Source organism: Arabidopsis lyrata (assembly GCF_000004255.2).
Source record: "Arabidopsis lyrata subsp. lyrata unplaced genomic scaffold ARALYscaffold_1, whole genome shotgun sequence".
In the NCBI taxonomy this organism is placed as follows: Eukaryota; Viridiplantae; Streptophyta; class Magnoliopsida; order Brassicales; family Brassicaceae; genus Arabidopsis; species Arabidopsis lyrata.
The window spans coordinates 31440743-31448864 of NW_003302555.1; the positions used below are offsets into that span (position 1 = coordinate 31440743).

General features: G+C 31.1%; 2 long non-coding RNA genes across 2 annotated transcripts; both read right to left on the reverse strand.

The window, feature by feature from the left end:
- Window positions 1-1098: 1098 nt before the first annotated feature.
- Window positions 1099-1924, reverse strand: LOC110224847. The gene is made up of 2 exons (XR_002329328.1): window positions 1586-1924; window positions 1099-1400 (listed from the first exon to the last, which is right to left on the reverse strand). It is a non-coding gene; the product is annotated as an uncharacterized LOC110224847 (long non-coding RNA).
- Window positions 1925-3318: 1394 nt separating this feature from the next.
- LOC110224846 lies at window positions 3319-4415 on the reverse strand. The gene is made up of 3 exons (XR_002329327.1): window positions 3897-4415; window positions 3727-3817; window positions 3319-3624 (listed from the first exon to the last, which is right to left on the reverse strand). It is a non-coding gene; the product is annotated as an uncharacterized LOC110224846 (long non-coding RNA).
- Between the last annotated feature and the right edge of the window lie 3707 nt (window positions 4416-8122).

Consider the following 8122-nt stretch of genomic DNA (forward strand, 5'->3'; position numbering starts at 1 on the left):
GACTTCATGGGGTCGTTTCCTTCATCATATGGTAATAACAACATACTTGTGGCGGTTGATTATTTGTCGAAATGGGTTGAAGTGATTCTTTAATTTTCCCTCCAAAAATGTGATTCCTTAATTTTTCCCTCCAAAAATGTGATTCCTTAATTTTCCGGCCAAAACGCGGATCCGTAATTTTCCCATAAAAAAAACACAGTCCACATTTTTCCGTCATAAACACAGTTTGATAATTTTTTGGCAAAAAATATGTTTTCAAAATTTTTCCGCCAAAAAATGTTTAATCCATATTTTATGTCATTAATAATAATATGTTAATAATTATTATTTATTATTTTATTTTATGTGTCAACTCAATTAACTATTTAAACCATCAAATAGATGTGTTTATAGGCTGATATGATCTAATTAACAAATGAGTTGGATCAACACTTATAAACCATTTTGGTGTAAACTTATTAGATAATGGGTTGGTTTCAATTGGTTTATCCATTTTGACATATCTACTTACAACTGTATATGTATTTAAATTAAATTTTCTAAAAAAAATCAAGTATTCTTATCATATATTTTATTAATTTTTTTTAACTGATTGACAATATTTTTTGGGAAATTTATCATTTGTGCCACAAAGTGGTGGGTCTCTTTCCCAATATACCACATTTTTGAAAACTCCTCAAATCTACCACATTCTTGTGGTAGGCTCAACTTGATCGGACTAAAATACCCTCTGTTTTTAGTTTGGAGAGAAGGAAAAATTTTGTCTTCTTTCATTGATAGTTGTGCACCCCTTATTAACATATATATACATGTTGAACTTTTTTATTCAGATAAATGCATATGTACGGTGGACGAAACTATTTATATGCATATATATTGTGAATGATATATATGTTGTAACCAATAACTAGACAAACTTAAATTCCACTAAACTAAAAATTACAATAAGTATTTTGAAAAATGTGTTGAAAAATGATACAACACATACACACACACATATATATATATATATATATATATATATATATATATATAGTGGACAACAAGTATTTATAACCAATAATTGAGAGATACCTACATTTGTCCACCAAACGAAAATATTACAAATGTATATATTTATATTATAAAACAAATACAAATAAATCTGTAATATCTACTTGACATGGACAAAAAGGGAGTGGTGAGTATACATAAGAATAGTAGACAATATATGTTGATTGACATAAGAATAATAGACAATATATGTTGATTGACATAAGAATAATGGACAATGAACATTTTCGGTTTTTTAGAAGACATTTTGTTCTTTTTTCGTAGACATCTTTTTCTTCGTCTTCAGTTTTAGTTTTCTAGTAGACATCTTCGTCTTTGGGTTCCCTCGTAGACAACAAACACTTCATCTGCATAAAATCGAAATAGAATAACCAATTAGAAATAAAATCAAAACCAGTGAATCACTGGATTTAGATGGGAGAATGAACTTGATTTTGACAGAGTGCAAAAAGAAAAATAGATATGATGATAAATACAAAATGATCTATTTTTGAGGACATCAAAATTCAGAGATCTGAATTTTTTGACCCACAATAATGATGTAGAACTGTAGAAGAGAAGAAGATGTTGGTGGGATGCAAAGAGATGGAAAAAATTGGAAACAAAACTTATATCTAAACAATTTTTGTCTAGTTTTTGGATCTTGTTTTGGAGTGAGAGAGAGAAAAAAAGAAAAAAAAAAAAAAAGAAGATAAAGAGAGAGCTTGAATCGATATGAAAGAGAAAAGGGGAAGGAATATATTTGTTGTTTTGTGGAGAAAAAAAGAGGGCAAAAGTGTCTTTTTCTATTTAGGAAAGTGGGATGGGAGAAAAGAATTAAGAAAAGTGGTATTTTTGCTAAGAAAACTTAGAAAAGTGGTAGTGTAGGCAATTTTCCCGTATTTTTTTAGTTTTTGTAGATTTCGTTATAAATTAATTTATGACTAGTGAATTTTATTGATTTTATCCTCACAAAATAATTTATGAAATACCCAATAATTTATGGATCATTGGGCCTTTGATTAATTTCAGGCCTGAGTCTACTAAAACCGAAATATTGGATTTAGTCTAATCTTTTTTCTTGTCAACGGTTTTCAAATCTCTCTTTTTTTTTTTTTTTTTCTTCAAAAACTTTTAACTACTTTTTTTTTTTTGTTTTTTCATATTTCTAAATTCTAATGTAAGTTATCTTCGCGAGGGTTACTGGTTGATGTTGATGGTTTCAACAAAGCCATGGAAGAGGCGAGGGAAAGATCGAGAAGTGCCCAGAATAAGGTGTTTCCGTTGAATATATTTATTGACTGGTTTGTTGTTGTTATCCCAATTTTAATTTTCATAAGAAGCTGTTAACATTTTCATAAGATACCATCGTTCAATTTTTTTGAAGATAAGATCCGAACAAGATCAAACTTCAAAGGTTGAATAAGAAAAAGTGTATTTGCTAATCTCAATCATTAGTTAAGGGCCTTTCGGGCCCATTACACTTATGCTCGTAATTTAATTGATGCATGGGATGATTCAAAGATTCCATTATGCTCTTTTTGTAACTTACTAGGGATTAATCCGGGCTACGCCCGGATCTATATTGGACAATTGATATTTTAAAATTATTTTATTGAGTTTCAATTATTGTTTTGTTTTTTTAGTAATATATAAATTGAAAATTATGTGAAGTTGTATTTTAAAATTTTAATAAAGAAAAGTTAAATGATACTATTTAAATTTTTAATTTTATCCATCTATAATTATATGTGTAATTTATATTTTAATATATAACTCATTTTTCTTATTAATTGTCTATATAGTATTTTGTCATCTATATTACTATATATCTCTCTCTTAATTTATACTGTAGTCTTATCCATTCTCTATATTTTTAATTTTATCTCTTAACATAAAAGCAAACGATGACTTTGTGTTGTTTATTATGCACTAAAAATTTATCAGCCAAAGTATGTGAAAAGTTTTGGAAAACAAATACAACCTGCACAAACCTAGCTAATGTAAAAGAATTTAAGGTTTATTTGGATTATCTACCGAACCAAAATGTTGAGGCAGCACAATCCCACCATGCTGGAGTGAAGGTCGAAGTTCTTGAGCCTATACTATACGTAGTTTCAATTTCCAGAACTTGCATTGTTTCTATCTACAGACAAACTCTCTAAACAACCATACTTTCATATAATCATCCATAATCCTCATCAGTATTCTAGGAACCTTGATCACTGGCTTGTCGTTTTTCCTAATCGAAATAAAAGATTCGACCATTTTTTTTGTGTCCCTATGTATAAACTCTTCAAAACCAACTGAATTGATTCTTCTAAACGCATGTAATTTGAACAGATACATTGTTAATCGTAGCATCACATGCTTTTTTTTAGTGTGATGGTGTTATTGACTTAAAAACTGGAAGAAAGAGTTATTAGGGATCATCAAGTCAAATTAAATATTTGTACCACTCATACAAAGAATTTTACACTATACTTATCTTCATTATGCTAGAGTCAACTTTGCAATGTGTTATTAAATGGCTTGAAACATCTACCAAAAAATTAAAAGTTGATTAACCATGTCTCGCTCTCTCTTCATCTCCTTTAGCATTAACCATTGGTTTGGAAAATAAAAAAAACGTTAGTAAGAAGTTATAGGGCTGCAGACTATGATATAAAATAAGAGTCAAATCTATAATCTTACCTCACTCAATGACATGAGAGAAGCATTTGAATACCTAAGAGGGCATAGTTCCAAGCTTCGTCTCCCTTCTACTATGGAAGGTAAATGCCATCTGTTTGATATTGTAAATAATAAAAAAAAGAAAAAAAAAAAAACAATGGAGCAATATGTGGATAGGAAAAAGGCCAAACCTCAAAGACGATATCAAAGAAACGTGTTGGTGGAATCTGTCTGTAGCTAGGTAGAGGCTATTTGTTTCCAGGGTTTAGCAAACTGAAATATCCTCTGACTTATTTCACAAATACCAAAAATATTGTTTGTACTGATGGTGAGTTCTTCCTTTGGGATTAATCAAACTGTAAACTTAACAGAAATAGAATCGAATTTCTTACACTGCTACATCGTTATTAAACGATGAGAGATGGAATCAGCTTTTCTTTTTCGACTGAACGGTGTCGATCAGATGGCCTCTGATGTTCTCTTCCATCAATTTTCGATGAGGATGAAAAACAATTTGGGTAATTTGAAACTGGTTTTAGGTGGAACGACGTCGACAACCGTAAAGAGATACTAACACTGAAACAATTTTATAGATTTCAATTGTAGCGTATGCATCTCTAAGAAGGTTAATTAAAAGGGGAGATAGATTGGTCAATTGAACATTGATGATAGAAACTCTGAAAACTCGATCGTAGAATTTGTGGACGACGATCATCGTCTTGTTTTTTTTTTTTTTTTTTCGTTTTTATCTATTAATTCATGTGCTTCGAAACAGGTCCATATAATAGAGGCTTGCTAACGTGGCTAATTTTTTTTTTCGACGCTGTCATGGCAAGTAGAGAGAGTATTATAGAAATAGCTGATGTGGCTGGCTTAAGAAGCCTCAAACAACACCTTTTATTAGTAAGAGATGTGAAATAACTAGCGTTGGCTGTTTTAGTTCCAAATGTTGGCTAAGCTCTTTGTCCGGCCAAGAGGTTGGCATCTCCCTAAGTGACTAAATCTGACATTAAAAAAAACAACAAAATAAAAAAAAAAGGTAGAAAAATACATGTTCAAGTTTAACAAACTCGTCAAAAGATTTTCGTTTTTTTTTCTTTCTAACCATGCTTTTGCTTTCTTCTAACCATGTTAAATCTATATATATATATATATATATATATATATATATATATATATATATTTATATAATAAAAAATTTAGTTAAAAATAAAACACTTGAAAAAAAAAGCAAAACGTGAAAAATAATTTTACGAAAAAACCAGTGAGAAAATGAAACTAGGGCCTAACCCATAAAGCGGGCGGCCGACTCGACTAGACCGACTTATTTCGAAATTCATTTAAATTCGGTAGGCCTCATATACAGAATCTAGATTAGTAGTTAAAAGCTTTTGAAGAAGAAAAAAAATAGTTAAAAGCTTTTGAAGAAGAAAAAAAAAAAAAAAAAAAAGAGATTTGAAAACCGTTGAAAAGAAAAAAGATTAGTCTAATCTTTTTTTCTTTTCAACGGTTTTCAAATCTCTCTTTTTTTTTTTTTTTCTTCAAAAGCTTTTAACTACTTTTTTTTTTAAGTTTTTTTTTCTCATTCTTTTAAGAGGAATGAGAAACGACACACAACAACAGTCAAAATCTAAGCTTGTATCATCATCACACAAGGCAAGATTTGATAAAAAAAAAAAAAAATGTTAAATCCTATTATTGTTTAATATTGGCTCATTGGGCCTTTGATTAATTTCAGGCCTGAGTCTACTAAAACCGAAATATTGGGTTTAGCCTAATCTTTTTTTCTTTTCAACGGTTTTCAAATCTCTCTTTTTTTTTTTTTCTTCAAAAGCTTTTAACTACTTTTTTTTTTTTTTTTCTCATTCTTTTAATATTTCAGGCCTGAGTCTACTAAAACCGAAATATTGGGTTTAGTCTAATCTTTTTTCTTTTCAACGATTTTATGCAGCGATTTGATCGCTAGTTTATAGAAACTCTAAATCTCTGTTTCTCGACAAACTCGCCCTTCAAACTCCTTCACTAAGTTTCATTTTTCTGCAGCGATTTGATCGCTAGTTTATAGAAACTCTAAATCTCTGTTTCTCGACAAACTCGCCCTTTAAACTCCTTCACTAAGTTTCTTTTTTTCTGCAGCGATTTGATCGCTAGTTTATAGAAACTCTAAATCTCTGTTTCTCGACAAACTCGCCCTTCAAACTCCTTCACTAAGTTCTTTTTTCTCTTTCTCTCCTTCATCCAGCTCCTGCATCTCTCCAATGGATTCTCTTCTTCTTCTTTTCTCTTTCTTAGTGTTATTTCCGATCCAGTCAATTTCGCGGCTTCCGTAAAACCCAATTGACTAGAAACTAAAAACAAGTGAAGGAGCTGGATGAAAGAGAGGCAGAGAAAAAGGAACTTAGGGAAGGAGTTTGAAGGGCGAGTTTGTCGAGAAACAGAGATTTAGAGTTTCTATAAACTAGCAATCAAATCGCTGCAGAAAAAAGAACTTAGTGAAGCATTAGAAAAAAATAAAAAAACACAAAACACAAAACGTGGAAAACAATTTTTACAAAAAGACTCGAAAAAACCAATGAAAAAAAAAAAAAAAAAACTTGGGCCTAAAGTTCTCTTTATCGTATATGGGACTTCAACAAAATTCAGGTAACTCAAATTTTGATTTGTTTTGTTCCAAACTACTCTTCAGGTTCTGGACTCGAAAAGAAAAACCAAAAATAAAAAAACCAAAAAAAACGTATGCTCTGAAACAACGCAAAAATAACAGATAATCAGTCACCCTTCATAATTTGTGTTTAGGTTTTGAAAAGATCCAAGAAAATAAAAAGAAATATGGTATTAGTTTATTAATAAGTTCATAAAGGATATCAATAAATCTACTTACAACAAAAAGTATTCCTAACTAAGATTAAGATATAAACTAAACAATTATATTCTGTTTATGAAGAAATATCATCTGATGTCTCTTTATGCCTCTCCTTCCACTCCTCGCACAAGTAGCTGTGATGATTGCACTTCAAGAAATATGGATATTCTTAACACACCGAAAACGCTACTATATGGTTTTCATGGCGGACTCATAAATGCTGTTTTTGTCGGAGCTATCTTAGAGGGGGCACTTACAATAGCGCTTTTCGAACATGCTATGAAATGTCCCTATATAATAGCGTATTGTTTGTGATATTGTTATATAATTATGTAGCACTATGTTTCACTATTTATTATCTTTGTATAGCAATGTTGGTTTGCTATTTTATATTTTATAGTAGCAATTTTTATCGATTATTAATTTATCTTTTGTAACTATACAGTATTGTTATAATTTAGTTACCTGTAGCATAATATTTATACTATAATTTTGTAATACGTAACTATTATTTTTTGCCAAGCTGTATATATTATGATGTTATGCATTGTGCTCTATTTTTCTGATTTAAGCTGCTATTGATTCAATATTTGCATTTAAAATTTCATATATATAAGAAAGAAGTCAATAACATATCATCATCATATTATCCAAAAACTTACAAGTACCAAACATTACATTGATCCATGTGTTCAAGTATCAAATCACACCAAAAGTTTTGAATCATATGCAACAAAATCTAAGGCAGTAGACCTCTTACTGAAAGTTTAGACTAGCACCACTTTGTCTCTAGGCCATGCTACTGTTGTACCCAATGCATCCTCCATACACTCAACAGCATCAGAAGGCCTCCAGACCTCTGTATCATTAACCCTCACTACATCTACCCAGACACGAACTCCATTTGGTCCTAAAGGCTTAAAGTGAACTTTCATGTTAGGATCGTTAGAAGACCAACGTCCTTCAGCCACAACCCTCTTCAATCCTGTAATATCCATCAACATGCACTTCTGATTTTCCTTTCCAATCACTTCTGCAGGAATGCTTTGCTGCAATGTTTGAAATAGCAACAAATTGATGTAGATTTAAACCACAACTTAATTATATGTAACTGAGTAGACATTTTTAATTTACCTGAGACTCCTGAGTTGGTGTCTGTGAATTGGATTGTGAGTTATCCTTTGTTTTCTTAACAGGAGCTGCAGGTGTTGATGTAGATTGTTGAAGAGGAGAGACTGAACCAGCTGGTGTGTCGATGTTTACTCCGAAGAACACAACTCTGTTGATAGGCCATGCCACATAAGACTTTAAACTGTCCTCAATTGTTGACAGATCTGGAGTAGGCCTCCAAAGGAATGTTTCAGGTTCCATCACTTCATCAAGGAAGATCTTAATAGCTCCTGGTCCTATGGTAAGTCCATTAACCAGTGCTTCCCTGTCTTTTGATATCCAACGCCCTTCTGCAACAACTTCTTCATCATTTTTATCCCAATCCAGCAGTTTGTATTTGTTGGTAGAATCTGGTCTTGGACTCTGAAAAGTAAATGTTAAATG